The sequence below is a fragment of the Marmota flaviventris genome, chromosome 2 (assembly GCF_047511675.1).
Source record: "Marmota flaviventris isolate mMarFla1 chromosome 2, mMarFla1.hap1, whole genome shotgun sequence".
Taxonomy (NCBI): domain Eukaryota; kingdom Metazoa; phylum Chordata; class Mammalia; order Rodentia; family Sciuridae; genus Marmota; species Marmota flaviventris.
This window is the reverse complement of record NC_092499.1, coordinates 69,117,816-69,134,043: the sequence shown is the minus strand read 5'-3', so window position 1 is coordinate 69,134,043 and position 16,228 is coordinate 69,117,816. Positions and strand designations below refer to the sequence as shown.

At 43.4% G+C, this 16,228-nt stretch overlaps 1 long non-coding RNA gene across 1 annotated transcript; it reads left to right on the top strand.

The window, feature by feature from the left end:
• Positions 1–4,691, top strand: LOC139704704 (uncharacterized). Its single transcript, XR_011706634.1, has 2 exons — positions 1–805; positions 2,811–4,691. It is a non-coding gene; the product is annotated as an uncharacterized lncRNA (long non-coding RNA).
• The last annotated feature ends 11,537 nt before the right edge of the window (positions 4,692–16,228 follow it).

Genomic DNA, 16,228 nt, shown 5'->3' with positions numbered 1-16,228 from the left:
CCCACATGGTCGCCAGATGCCACTGCAGCAGGATTCCTGTTACCCCAGCAGGATGAAGATGCTCACCACTGGACGCCTCTGTGTCCTCAGCCCCGTTTCCAGACTCTACTGGTGCTGCCGCCACCGTGCAGCAACCAAACTCCCAAACCCCAGCTGGACTATGATGCTGCCCACCAAGGGCCCAACGTCAATGCCCTTCACCCCCCGCCATGATGCCTTACTCCAGTGCCCCATGCCGGCTCCCGGATGAAGCTGCATGTTGTTGCTGCCACCACCAGACTCCATCATGGACGCATGACAGCGATACGCAGCACTGGATGCCCACTTCACCCACTGCAGCCAGACTCCTGTGGCACTGCAGGACAGAAATGATCATGGCAACATCCCTCTGTTGTCACCACAGCAGCTTCTGGACTCTTCTGCTGCCACCGCCACTGTGAGTATGCAGCAAGGGATCTCCCAAACTGCAGCTGGATACCAACACCTCAGCTGTTGCCACCCCCACGCCAACTCTCAACTCCGGACCTCCCTCGCCTGATGCCCTACGCCTGAAGCAGCTACATGTTGCTGCTGCTGCCACCAGATGCTACCACTCCATGAGGCCTCTTCAGTGATTCCATCCCAAAGATGCTGCTGTGCTGCCCAAGACCACAGAAGCTGGGAAGTTGGGTAGTCTCCATCGCAGTCGCCTCATCAGTGCCCACCGGTTGCTTCCTGCCTTTCCTCCCCCAGGACCACCCACCAGTCCTTCTGGGCCCTTGAGCAGGAGTTGTGCTGACTCAGGGAACTCATCCAAGGAAAACAAGTGAGTACTTTAAACAAAGGTTGCAGTCCTCACAACAGGCAGTGGGCGGGGCTAGGTGGGTCCAGCCTGCTGGTGAGGGGGCAAGGGTGGAGCTACTGGCCTCCTCTGGACCTTGACCCTGTGGGGCAAGCTGGAGAGGGATCTCTGGCTGCTCTGGGAGCCCAGCCTGGAAGCAGCTTCCTAACTCACCCTCACACTCCTCTCTGAAGGGGACTCTGGATTCCAGAGAAAGCCATCTGGGCTCTTGGGTTCTGGGCAGTGGTATGAGCCAGACTGGACAGACTCCACCCACCTGGACTAGGGGAAAAGCCCCCTCTTGGGAAAATACCCTCCTAGATCTACCAAACTTAGCCTGACATTGACTTCTTCCATGAGATTATCAAGAAAGGAAAAATATGTTACCTAGTTTTGTCTTGCAAAGGGTAGTGTGGGGAGAGAATGCCGCAGTCTGGCTGGGCACAATCAGGAGCCACTTGTCAAAAGAAACTAACTTTATTTTTAGAACCACACATGCCAAACAAAACAGCCTCTCAGGAAAAACCCTCAGAGCCTCAACTGCCACCACCGGCTTTCCACAAGCCTCTCTCTCCCACACAAGCTTCTCTTTACCTCCCACAATCCTCCTGCTCTTGAGGCCGATTGGCTGGGTCACGTGGGCAGAGCCAAAAAAGTCCCCCAATGAGCAGCTCCGTGGTCTGAAAGGGCAGGGAAACAGTCCAATGAGCATCACCGCAGAGGATCCAATCAGCTAGATGTTGCTGGGGCCGAGGAGCCAATCAGCTAGATGTTGCTGGGGCCGCTGTGAGCCAATCATCAGCCGGCAGCTGGAAGTTTGCTGGCAGCTGGAAGTTTGCTGGGGCCCCTTCGGCTGTGGCTCTCAACAAGAGGCAAAGGCATCAGAGTTGGTAGAGCTGAATTCACATCCCTTTTAACTGGGTGACCTTGTCCAGGGTCCAGAACTAGGTACAACCTTGGTTTTGCATCTGGTAAAACAATGATGGTGAGGATGATAAGCTATCACCATCTGTAATAGCTGGAAACCTCATGTGTGGTTCATAAATCTGACTATTCCAGTAACTTAAGAAAATGACAAAGAAGGCACACAACCACAAAGAAGTACCTTTTCAATAATCCGGGGATGGCTCTGTGAACATAAGGGCCCATGGAAAGACATAGAGCCACTGGAATTCTTTATTCTTACATAGGAGACACACAAGGGGAGTTTCCATAGAACATTTTATCCCAAAAAGGGCAAAGGGGTCGGAATACAAGGGAACAGATGAGTGTAACTCAACCCCAGTGGGTGATGCCTACACCTGGAGCCATGCCTTGTTATCTGAGCTGGGGTGACGCCCACATTACTGCAACCTGGCACTGCCCTGCCAGACTGAATGCAATAATTGTTCAGAACCCGGTGCATCAGGGCTTAAAGGCATCTGCATCCAAGGCAGCTCCCGACAATAAGCCATGGGCAAATCAAGTTGTTCTGCACTACCTCACCTTGGGAGCCAGGTAGGCATTCAGCAATATTTCCATGCAGAAATATATTCTCAGACTAAAGGTGACACACCTAGAAGTGCACCTTTGGATGATAACTGACCTGTGAGGTAGGGAGTTGAAATTTACATCATGTTTTTAGAGGAAATAATAATATATGGAAGATCATAAACCAAAGCATGAAATGTTGGGTCAAGCTCATGGAATTAAAAGCTCTTTTCAAATTTATTTAATGTTCCATTGAGATAAATCTATGTAGTTCAAGCCTCCCGGGATATCCCCGACTTCTGCTGCACACACAGGGAGCAGTGTCCACAACTTTTTTACTCCTCTATACAGTATCACCAAATGTATGTGTTTGTGTGTATACACACACACACACACACACATACACATATATATACTCGCACACATATACATGATGTATTATGTAATATTTTGTTCTTTTTGGTTTGTTTTTAGACTGTCTGTAATAGAATCTCATATACATTCTTTTGCTCCCCTTCAGCTGACCATCAGGAAGAAGGAAACACCAGAGAAGCTTGAGGATCAGAAGGACACTAGCCCTGCTCTGGTCACCCTGGAAGCTGGCTAGCCTGCACACACCAAAGTTGTCGAAACAGTAGCCCTGCTTCAGCCACTTGAGGATTGGCTTATCAATGCAAGGAGGAAAATAAACTAAGCAACAGGATAAATGGACTGTTTCATCCTGTAAGAGGGCTCTCATACTGTGGTGCATTGCCACCCCTTACTTCTGTCATATACACAGTCCTTTCCTTGGTCTTTACTACAGGACTGACAACCACCAAACACATAGCTAACCCATAATGGGGGGCGGGGCAAGGGAAGATGGGAGGGACTTTGGATTGGGCAGAGGGGAGTGTGGGAGGGGAGGGGATATGGGAGTGGGAAGGATGGTGGAATGAGGTGGATTGTATTAATCTATGTACATGTATGATTGCAGGAATGGGGTGACTGTGCACTGTGTCTAACCAGAGAAATGAAAAGTTGCCTCCATTTGTGTTTAATAGTCAAAATGCATTCTGCTGTTATATATAACTAATTGAAAAAAATTCATAAAGGTCTAAGGCTTAAAAGGAAGTTTAGACACTTTAATGGTCATAAAAATATGTATACTTTTCTTATATAAAATTTAAACTTATTAATTAAATTGAAAAAAAAAAAAAAAAAAAAACAACTAGCACATGTACTAGTTCAAACCTGAAAGGGCATTAAGGCTTGGGAACCAAGCTCACTCTTTGGAGGATGGTTTTTCTATTCTTGGTGGATTGAAAAGTTTAATTGACATAGTATGGATTATGCTATTCTTTATTGCTTTCATATTTGTCTCCCCTTTACAATGAAACTATTGGGTCAACTATAGAAGCAGCTGTTAGAGAGAGAGGGGGGGCGGGAGGAGGGAAACATGGAGGGAGAAATTAAGATTATGGCATTATATAAAATTTTAAGCCTAGAAGATGATGTTTTTTGATTTAAAGGGTTAAATAATGAGCATAGAGGGGGTAACGATGTATCACAAATACTCCAAATAGTCCAAATGATGTAGTGTCCAAAAGATCCCCACCTTAATTGTAATATATAAGCCTTTCTCCTAGTAAACAAGATTTTTTTTTTTTTTTTTTTGAAGTCAACAGGATTTCTAGAGAACTCATTGTGGTTTAGCTCCTCTTCATTGTAAAGGTCAGGTTTCTCTTTCTTGTAAAAGTTAGGTCTGCAGGGCTGGGGTTGTGGCTCAGTGTTAGAACACTTACCTAGCAGGTGTGAGGCACTGGGTTTGATTCTTACACCACATAAAAATAAAATAAGGTATTGTGCCCATCTACAACTTAAAAAAAAGTTATGTCAGCAATCAAACTTGTTGATGTACAAAAGTTACTCTTTCTCTTTTCTTAGTAAAATCTTGTGAAACCTCTGTCCAATCTAAGAACATGGAAGAAAAAGTAACTGTTATGTTAGCCATTGTGTTGTGTAACCATTCACTGAGTAGAAATCCCAGAGAACTTCCATACCTGGGGTCCAGGGATTTTTTGGCATTAGCCCCTCTGGATTACACCAGCTTAAATAAACCTTGTTCCTGCACATTTCTCAAGTGTCCAGCCTCCTCTGTCCTACATCAATACCTGCTTGAAATGCTAGAATGTCCCCATTCTTGAAGGACACTCAGAGACAGTCTCTCTGGCTCTGCCACAGTATGAATTCTATCCAAAGATATTAATCACAAAAAACTAAAGGGAGATTACACTATAGTGACCTCCTGGGGGGAGATTCAGTGTTGCATGATGAAACTTGTATACATATATTGAATTGCTATGATATACCCTGTAAAGTATAGAAATGATACATCTGAATAAACATGTTTTGTGAGAAATTGAATGTCATGTTTGCATTTGGGGTTGTTTCTAATATTATGCTGTAATAATATTTAATGATGTGATTACATTTTTTTAAATCTGAAAATAAATCAGAATTTTGTACAGTAACATTGTTAGTAAAGGGGATATTTTGGTGATTAGAATTTTTGCTTTCCTGTTAAAGCTAACTTGTTGAATTAAAGCTTTGCAGCAGACACCAACTCCATTAGAACCTCAGTCTGGTGAAGCCACAGCGTGGTGCCTGACCAGGGAAGTGCCCATGTGTGCCTGGTTCTTTGCCACCTAGTAGATAGGAGCCCTGACCCAGGGGGGTGGGACCTGCATTCCTGCCCCCTTACTTTCTCATGTTGGGGCACCTTGACTGCTGTGCTCTGCTTTAATCTCTCATCTGTGAGAATATTTGTCCAATGTGCCATGGGGCTGTTGAAGATCCGTGATGAAATTTATGAAGTTTAACGAAGTCTGGCTGGTTTATAGCTGAGGAGTGGCGCATCCTGCCAAAGCTGCCTATGTGACTGCCCTCTACCTGCTTTCCTGTGTGGTCCCTGTGGAAGGCAGGGGCACTCCTGTTCATCTGCCATGCAGCCTGCCAGTTTCAAAGGGTGAGAGATGTTAAGTAGCAGTGAATTGTGAGAAATGAAATGGAAGCCAATATCAGGGCAAGGTCATGGGTTTTCCTTAAGTTACTTTTAAGGTTTTCTTTAAATTAATTTTAAGGCAAGTGGGTACTCAGATAATGCAGGAAAACAACAAGTATACAAATAAAGAGAACAAAAGGAGCCAAATAAGAAATACATCAAAGGTTTAATGGGGGCTATTCCTAACTCTTGACAGGGTCAGTTGAGGTCATTGTAAAGCTAGAATTGATGGACACAGGTGTCCCAATTCTCACATTAACATAGGATTGACTCGTAAATAACACTCCCCTCCCTAGGTGGACACCATGACAGTTCTGGAAAGGACCAACTAGAGCCCAAAACTCTACCACCTGACATGAAGGAGTTGAACCCTGATTGTCAAATAGTGCTGAAGGTGGACCCCAGCTCTCAGGGCACCCCTAAAACACTAATCCATTTGGAGACAGCATTGTTCCATTTGTCGTTCTCGGCTGGGAGAAGACCCACTCAGGAGTGCTCTTTGTTTGAGCCTTACTCTACTTTTACTTATAATGAAGCTCTCCTGCATGGTTTTTGAGTCTGTAATTTCTCTTTTTTTGGAACACAAACACTGAGGTTTGGAGCTTCAACTCCCCACTCTCCTGGAGTCCCTTGTCAACCCTAGCAACCTGCATCTTGGTGTACCATTGCAGTAAGATGAGTTCCTTGTTTGGAGCTAAAGTTTTATGGCAATAAACAAGGCATCCTATGAATCCATGAGTGGTGATAGTAGCAGAAGCTTTATGAATAGGGAAAGAACATTTACATTTGGAATTTGTATTTACTCCTGTGAACCACCATGTTTCTGCTAGTGTTTGTGAGCAACTCTGCCATCTCCAGGACTCTGTGTCAGCTTGTTATCAGCAGGAGGAACATGCACCAGTGGAGTAGCTAGGTCAATCCAGGTAGGAAGGGGCCCATGTTCTGCCCAGGCATACACTTCCTTTCGGAAATGTGGGGTGATAACGGGATTCCAGAATGTGGGTCCCCAGTTCTAGACCATACTTCCAATGGGAACTTAAAAATCTCTTCACACAGAAATCATTAGGCTCAAATGGTTTCACCAGCAAGTTTTATCAAACGTCTAAGGAGCAAATAATTTCATTCTTACACAAAATTCTCCAGGGTACTGAAAAAGGACATTCCTTATTTCACATGAACATTAGGCCACTCTAATAAACATGGGTGCAAAATTCTTCACTAAACATTAGCAAATCAAGTGCAGTGTAGCAAATGTGCTTTTTATCACTGGTACCAGAAATGCTATGCATAATTGTATCAAGGGGAAAATACATACACACATACATTTATCTGAGAATGAAAGATTTAATATGTGAAAATCAATGTGATCCTCCATCTCAATAGAGTGAAGGAGGAACATGATATGATTTTCTCACTAGAGGCAGAAAAGCACTTCATGCTAAGTGACATGCAGGGCATTAGAATAAAGAGCTACTTCCCTTTTCTGTTCCAGAGCAGCTTCAAAAGTGCTAACCACTCTTTTGTAAGGCTGGTGGATATTTTAGGGATGCAGGTTGGGCAGTATGAAGGGTTCATTCTTACAAATCCATACTAAATCGATATCACTTTGACATCTGTTTAAATCTGTTCACATAACTTGGAGGGAATCTGGTGATGTAACAAAATGTAGAAAAAAGAAATGCTTTGGAAAGGAGAGGGGGAGCTATTCCTGGGTAGGCATCGGCATCCACATTTTGAACTGCTACAGCCCATCAGTCCCCCTGACTATCTTCAGCCTTGGCCTTTGGACAGGGCCAGCCCAGCAGCATGGGCAGGTGGGCAGGTCGACAGGGCACTGAGGCCAGGAGAATCTTCTCGAAGAAGAAGAACTTGGTCACAGGTCTCCATGGACAGGAGCAAGGTAGAGAAGAACCAAGACAGTTTCTTCTCCAATGCAAATCCCAGCAGCCACTTCCTCTCAGGCTTCTCAGACCAGATCTTAATTGGAATCCTCTCTTTGCTGAATCCATGGGAACCCACAGACTTCATTTGGGGCAGGCTGCAAGCTGGGCTGAGGAATAAATCTGAGCTCTGGGACACACATTGGTACTATTTCCTGGGCAGGGATGGCAGTGTCCCGTCTGTTACCCAAGGAAGGACTATGGTCCCTGTGGGGCAACAAGTTCCAGACAGGAGTGGGGTCTCTGTAAGCTCTTTACACATCAACTTTGCTCAATTTATCTTAACCCTAAATTAAAGAATATATTTAACTCCTTAAAAAAAGGGAAATTCTCTTCTAAGTACCTGGAGAAGACCAGGGAGGCTGTGGTATTTGGTCCAGTGAGACTGTTGGCTTCAGAATCCTGCCCCGGGTTTCACTGGGGCCATAGGATGGAAGTGAAGATGTCAAAGGCCAGAAGAAACCCTAATATACACTTCCTAAGTAACAGAGTGCTTAAGTTGTTTTTCCAGAATCCACTTAAAGAAAATTTATAACCAGCTATTCAAAAATGGACCTATGCAGAAAAGCCAGCCCCATCAGCCAGTGACTTTTTTGAGGTTTAAAGCTTAACTTCCCTGCTACCCCACAGAACTTGATAACTACCTGGAAAAGAAATATACAACCTGTGAAGAGGCAGCATGACCATCTAGGCCTGTGCCCAAAACCCTAACTTTTCCCCTTCTCACCACCCAGCCAACAAACACCTTCTCCCTTTCTATAAATTCCACTTATCCCAACTGATCCCAGAGGCAGATCTGAACTTACTGCTCTGACTTCTTGCTGGCTGACCTCACAATAAGCCTCATTCTTTTTGCAAAAACCGATGCCGTAGTATTGGCCTCTATGTGCCTATGTAGCGAGCCTTTGGGCTGGCATCATTAGGAACACCCTCCAGTGCCCCAGGGATAAGATTGCCTCTCTGCTCCCAAGATTCCAACAGTTGGTGTGTTGGGACAAAGGAGATTAAGTGCTCAGGAAATTGTCCCAGCTCCTTGGCCTCCTCAGAGCCCCACCTTCTCCCACCAGGTTCTGGTCAGGTTCTGAATTTGCCAGACACTGGGAGAATGGGAAGAGAGAAAAATCCCTTCCATCAGGTCTGTAGCTTCCAGAGCTTTCCTCTCCAGCCTGGGAATCTGTATGTGCAATGGTAGCTTCCACAGACACTCTGGGCTGTGAAGGCCTGGGGAACACTGGGACAGAGAGGACTAGGATGCTAGGCAAGAGGGTTGGGGCAGATGTCCTACTTTCATGGGTCAGAATCAGTCAAAAGGAACCAGGATCCAGACCTAGGCATTTTGAGGTGATGCCAAGGCAGGAGCTGACCAAAATTCTGCTTAGGGAAGTCCTGAGGCTAGGGGTTGCTCTGTCAGGACTTGTGTTCTGAGTCCCCATGGGTTCCTTGTAGCTGTAGGCTCTTGGATTCCTGCAGGAGCACTAGACATTGTGATGTGTAGTCTAATTTTAGGAGCCAGAGAAGACAACTGAATTCAATTTCTGGGTGCATAGGTGCAGCCTAAATCCTTTCCCAGACCTAATAGTACTCCCCTAGTTCAGAGACATGAAGACTCTGAGTACATAGGACCGACTGTGGACACGGCTGCAAGGGTCTGCGTGAGGACACGGAATTGTCACTCTGAGTACAAGAAAGCTGTGCTCCAGATGATGGTGCATACGTCCTTAGCTTGAAACTTGTCACAGCTGCCCTATGTGACAGCTTTGGAACACACAGACAGCTCCAGCACACCTGAACTAGACCTCCTGCAGTTTGGTCCCCCATTGGTTGACCCATGACTGTTTGAAAAGCAGTTCTTCTTTCTATTATAGGTGTGGGAAATTATTTCAGGTAATGCAGCAGCTGCTGGGCTGCATACCCCACTGTGAGGAAAAAGGGTCTAAAATAGTTCCTTTCCCCTAAAAATGGTTGGATCCCAAATCTACAGACTCAGAATCTGCATTGCAACAAGATCTCTCGGGTGACTGATATGCATTCTTGAGAAGGGCTGGCTAGGTGCAGCCTTTCCTGGATCCGGGCTGTTAACCTGGTGTACACCTGGGTGGGGGAGATATCGAAGTTGACTGAGTCAAAATGGCGTCCCTTGTGTCAACCCTAACAACAGAAACAAAAAGTAAATGCAGCTGGGAGATTTCGAAGGAAGCCTTTTTAGGCGTGTTTGCCTGGTAGTAACCACCACAGAAGACTCTGCCAGAACCTGAGACCTGACAAGGCCACCACAACCTCATTCGAAAAGTACTTCTGCCAGGATGCCTGCTCAGCCACCATCTGTGCCACCTCAGACTGGAGCTGTCCTTGTTATTAATCATTTGTGATCAAAGATTATTATTTCAAAATGTTTGATATAATCCTCATTTTGTATTTAAAAGCTTCACCTTCCCTCAACCTCTTTGAATATGCTCATAGTTTGCCATGGTACAAGTACTCCCACTGCTATACTTTGTTATTCCCAAATAAATATTATTTTTCTTTTTTCTTTTTGGTACCAGGCATTGAACTCAGGGACACTTGACCACTGAGCCACATCCCCAATGTTATTTTGTATTTAGAAAGTGGGTTTCACTGAGTTACTTAGCAACTCGCTTTTGCTGAGGCTGACTTTGAACTCATGATCCTCCTGCCTCAGCTTCCTGAACTGCTGGGATTACAGGTATGCGCCACCACACCCGGCCCCTACAACAAAATCATTATTCTTTAAGTGTTGAGAGCCACAGCCCGAAGGGGCCCCAGCAAACTTCCAGCTGCCAGCTGATGATTGGCTAACAGCGGCCCCAGCAAACTTCTAGCTGCCAATTGATTGGCTCCTCTGCGGTGATGCTCATTGGGTTGTTTCCCCGCCCTTTCAGACCACGGAGCTGCTCATTGGGGGACTTTTTTTGGCTCTGCCCATGCGACCCAGCCAATTGGTCTCAAGAGCAGGAGGAGTGGGGGAGGTTGAGAGGCTTGTGGGAAGCTGTTGGTGGCAGTTGGGCTCTGAAGGTTTTCCTGAAGAGCTGTGTGGTTTGGTGTGTGTGTTCTAAAAATAAAGTTTGTTTCTTTTGACAAGTGGCTCCTGAATTGTGCCCAGCCAGACTGAGGCATTTGAGAATCTTTCTGTCTCTGATTTCTATAAGATTGATACCTGTTTTGAATGATACTCTTCAATGTTCTCCATAAATTTAGGTGGTTGCTCCTTTCCCAGAAAGCACCTGAAGCCCAGACAGAAGGGCATCATCTAGGAACCCATCTGCATGGGTCCTTTCAGGTCAGCCTCACCATCAGGGGTTGGCTTGCAGGCACAGTTCCAATGCCACAACTATAATGTGAAAATTCAATTTTTTTTTCTCTTTTACTTCTAGATCCTCAAGCTAGGCAGGGTGACCAGAGGAAGGTAAAGAGAAGTCCTCCCCTCCAGGTCTCACACAGCAACAGTAACTGCATGTACATGGGAAAGGATTTCCCCTATTTTAGGGTCTTTCAGGTGGAGTTACTTTCTGTTGGGTATACCAATCAACTCTGATGGCAAAGAAAGCTGCGCTGTATAGCACAAAGCTGGGATTAAAACAGAGCTCTACAGAGGGACTTCTTATCTATCTTGGTCACCCTAGGCAGCAGTCAGCTATGGAACTTTCCATAAGTCCGTAGAAGCCTAGGCTATTGGCCAAGGCCTAATCACTTGGACCAAAGCAATAATAAAAAGCCCATCCTACATATGGTAGTATACATTTTAAGGTAATGAGGATAAAAATGCCAGTGAACATGCGGAGGAAATTTAGAAACTGCCTCTCACTAGCCTCCCCAGCCCAGCTAGAGGCCTCCTCACCAATATATGTCTTAATTGTTCCGGAGCAGTTGTATCCTCTGGGATCACTCAGGCATTATGGATAGTGCGTAGTCCCAAAGAAAGTAACACATAGCAGCCCCATTTCAGCAATCTCACTGAGTTTGGGGTTCCTTCTTCTGAAACAATGCTTCTCAAATTCTAATGTGTGATGTGCATATGAATATATGGCAATCTTACTAACATTCTGATCCAGAACATCTGGTGGTGGAGTGCTTGCCTGGCGTGGGTGAGGCCCTGGGATTAATCCTCAGCACTGCATATAACTAACTAACTAAATAAATAAATAAATAGATAAATAAATAAAAGATCCGTCAACAACTAAAAACATTAAAAAAAGAGAAGAAGGTCTGGATTTTGCCTTGAGATTCTGCAATTTAATGTCTCTCCCAGTGATGCAGATGCTGCTGGTTCACAGGCTACATTTTGAGTAGTGAGGCTCTACCAAGTGCCAAGGAATTTAGGGCTTTCAAAACATTAACTATACAGTCTGAGGTGAGGCCAGGCCTCAATTAGCCAAACCTAGAAAGATATTAACACTCCCAAGACAACTCACTGAATCCCAGCTGAGTGCCAGTGATTTTAGCCAGACCAAGCCTTGATTTAACCCTCCCTCATTTAAGGTCTTTAGTACACATTGCCATGCTTGTTCCCCAGGATCTGCCAATGCACACTGATGATGTGTGCAGCTTTTTAATGTACAGACTACCTCCTTGCAGATGGCTTTTGCTTCTGCATCTGGGCTACTTGGGATCTAACTTCCTTGTCTGTGCTGGGGATTGAACCTGGGACCCTGGGCATGCTATGTGTGCACTCTACCATTGAGCTATACCCCCAGTCCCCAGGGTCTAACTCTTATTATGAGGTAAGGCTCTGAGTTCTGAGGAGGATCAATATCAGGTTATGAGACATCTGGCCTAAATGTAGAGTCACTCAGTCAATGGAAGGCCAGTCCCCTTAGGCACAAGTGTGGCTTCCTATTTAAAGATGTTCAGGGAACCAAAGTTCTCAGCATCTGCCCAAATGTCCTTATTCCAGGCCTCAAGGTTCCACTGCTTCCACATCAGTGTCCTTCCCTTGGAGTTAGTGACCTGGTATTGTCGTAAATTTAATTGACATAAAACTCAGCAGTATTTACATTCAGGTCCTTGGCTTGGTACTCAGCCCTATCTGCCCTGCGACTAGAGGAGATGAGGGGTTCCTTCAAGACTGACACCAAGGCATTCTGGTTCCATGGAAGTTCTCAGCTGGATAGTTGCACCTTTGATCTCAATTTGTTTTTCACTGGATTTGTTTCTTAGAGCTCTCAGAAAAAGTTCAAGAATCTTTATAATTTATATTGTTGCCATAGAAACCAAACGTCGCAGTCACTTGAACTCCAAGAAACTTGCCTTCCATCTTCAGTTCATTCTGATGGTAATTGGTGTGATCTGATGCCACCACATAGGTGTGTAAACTGCTAACAAATGATGTAAAAGGAATCTACCAAAGTCATATAGACCTCTTCCTGGAGGGAAGAGGAGAGAAATTGGATGTGAAAGAAGGAAGTAGAATTCCATTTAAGATGCAATGTTTTATGACTTTTATTTTTTAAAAAAGTTTGAAGGCAATATGAAAACAGCATTTATAAATTCTATATGGTAAAGATTTATTATGATATGATTGCATTTTCCATTTTTTTTTTCAAATTTTGACATACTTCATTCCCAACACAGAACTATATAACATTATGATATTGAAGGGTTTATCCAAGGATTCAGGTTGATCGAAAAATGAGAAAGGAATTCATAAAACCACTACAACAAGTAAAATACACATAGCAAAATCACTTCAAAATTACTACATGGTACAGAACCCAAACTCATAAAAAGCAAAAGGTGTCTTTTTCTCCCTCTGGCACCTATTTGTATTTCCCAAAACACTTCCTAGTCTTTTAGGTATACTTCCAAAGACACTTAATGCATTCACAAGTGCAAACATATATCAATTCTATAAGCATAAGATGGATATTATTGGGCATGTTGCATGTTCACTATACAATATACCTTAAAGATGATCCCACATTAATACATATACAAATCCCCCTTTTATGGCTTCTTAGTATTGATTTGTCATAATCTATTAGGCACTCTGGGTAGTTATTTACTATTTTGCTACTTTCTGTTACTAGAAATCAAGTGAAATTCCATACTTCTCTACAGAAGTCATTTTACCCATATTTGAGTATCTATACAGAATAAATTCCCCAAAGAGAAATTACTAGGTAAAGGGATATATACATTTAAATTTCTGACAACCACTGCCAGATTGTTCTCTACAGAAGTGGTATTAATTTCTAAAAAAATATGAAGATGCTTTTCTTCCTGTCAAGTAGTATGCTATCATTCTTAATTATTTTGTCAATTGGTATTGCTGCCATCATGAATGACTGTCTCCATATGTTTAGGAACTATTCTAAATTCCTTTTCCACCTGTCATTTTCTTTGCCCATTTTTCTTTTCAGGATCTTAGAATTTTTCTCTTCCATTTATAGGGATATTTTTTGTTTTGGGGTGGTACTGGGGAATGGGACCCAGAGGCACTCTACCCCTGGGCTAGATTCCCCAGCCCTTTTAATTTTGAGACATAGTCTCACTGATTTTTCCAGGCTGGCCTTGAACCTGGGATCCTCCTGCCTCAGCTTTCTGAGTCACAGGGACTGCAGGCATGTACCACTGCCCCCAGCTTAAGAAGTTTAAAATCAACAAGGAATTAACTATTTGTGACACTTGCTGCTGATATTTTCCCAGTGCATTGCTTCTTGCACTTTTTAATGGTATTTTTTCCTACAAAGATAATTTTCTACTTGAAATAGTTATTATTTCCTATTCTAGTTTCTGGTGGGAGCCACAGACTTTTCCTATGCTGAAATTCTGGAGCAAGAGGTTAGTAATATATTCCAACTTAGCTGTAATTCATTCCATAATCACCTAAGTCCGTGTTTTCTTGTGAATGTGTCTGAAAAAAAATATTTTTGGGGGTACCAGGGATGGAACTCATGAGCACTTGACCACTGAGATGCATCTCCAGCACTATTTTGTATTTCATTTAGAGACAAGGTCTCATTGAGTTGCTTTGTGCCTCAGTTTGGCTGAGGCTGACTTTGAACTCAAGATCCTCCTGTGTGAGCCTCCTGAGCTGCAGGGATTACAAGCGTGTGCCACTGCGCCTGGCTGTGTCTAAAATTCTTCAAAGTAAAGTTCTTAATATTGTAACTAGCTGCCAGAAATGAACCAATTGTAGCTTTAAGTTTATACTCTTACAATGAGAAATTTAGGTTTCCTTATTAGGAAATAAAAAGGTCTTATTATTCTTAATAGAAAATTAACTAAATTTTTTAGTTACTGTCTCTGAAAAAAAATGTGGATTTATTTGCCTTTAAATATTGGGAGAGTTTCCTAGAGACCCAGGACAAATGAGGGATTCACATTTTGTAGTAGTGGCCTTTCAAAAAATAAGGATATTAAATTTACTCTATAATTTCATTGGTTATTAAATTAAGTGGAAAACAAAATATAACCTTTGAGTTCAGTACATTCATTCCCCTTTAGTCTTCAATCATCTTAAACAAACAGTGCTTCCCTAGAGGACTGTGGCAATCTTTTCTTTCTTTTTTTTAATTGTTTCTTTTTAGTTATACCGGCAGCAGAATTCATTTAGATTCTAGTTAGAATCCCATTGTTATGGAGGTGGGATTCACTGTGCTGCCTTTATATTTGTACATGGGAAATTATGTCAGATTCATTCCACTGTCTTTCCTTTTCCTGTCCTCCCTTCTTTTCCCTCCATTCCACATTGCCTAATCCACTGAACTTCTGTTCTTCCCCTAAACACCCCCCCTCTTATTGTGGATTTAGTTCCCACATACCAGAGAACACATTCAACCTTTGGTTTTTAGAGACTGGGTTATTTCGCTTAGCACGAGAGTCTCCAAATCCATCCATTTGCTGGCAAATGTCATAAAGTCATTCTTTTTTGTAGCTGAGTAACACTCCATTGTGTATATATACCACGTTTTCTTTAACCACTCATCTATTGAAGGGCACCTAGGTTAATTTCATAGCTTAGCTACTGTGAATTGAGCTGCTGTAAACAGTGATGTGACAATCTTACCTTACGTAGCAACAGAAGATTCACCACAGGGATAATATTAAAGCACATCTAAAAAGCAGAGGTTTCAAATAACCAAAAGGCATAAAAAAATTAAGATATTTTAAAAGACCGAGATCACAAACACTAAAACCATTAAAAGACAAAGGGGAAAATAATAAAGTAATATAACGCAGTCAAAACTTATAATTTGTAGCTTGTGGTCTTACATGTGGAAACACCCTGCCGGTTCCCAGCCTCCACAATGCCAGACACATTACCCCTCTCCACCTTTCACTTTCCCTGCACACCGTACTCAAGCATTTCTGCACATGACTGGGCTAAAAATAATGAAAATATCTGAATCTGCCTGGCACATGTGGCTTCGAGATCTTCCCATGATTACTTTTTCTCTCACTGAGAACTTCCCTAACATAAATATCCAACCCCTCCCTACACACACACACACACACACACACAATCTCTGAGTCTCAGGGTGCTCTCTCTGATATCCCCTATTAATATCTAAAATGCCTGGTACCTGCATTTATTTAGTGTCTGCCCCCAGGAAGAATCTTAGGGGTCTTATTTGCCACATTATCCCCAGCCCCCAATGCTGACAAGAACACAAGACTTAATGAATGAGTGCTTACTAAAGGTCTGATGCTTACACATTTAGATCAAGTAATTTCATAGTTAACTAGAGTTGAGGTCTATCTTAACTTAAGACCGGCATGCTCCCATCAGTTAAAAACTCTCAAAATATACAAATGCTTCCTTGCCCTGGAAGCCAGACAGAATAGAAGACTGTACAAAATGGCTGGCTCATTCTCTGGGAAATGATCCCAAACAGGATGTTTCTTACCAGGCCTGAAAATTGACGGACACCGTCGAACACAATGTTACCAGTCGGAATATCCATTGCATCACTGATCTGCACGAATGGATCCAAT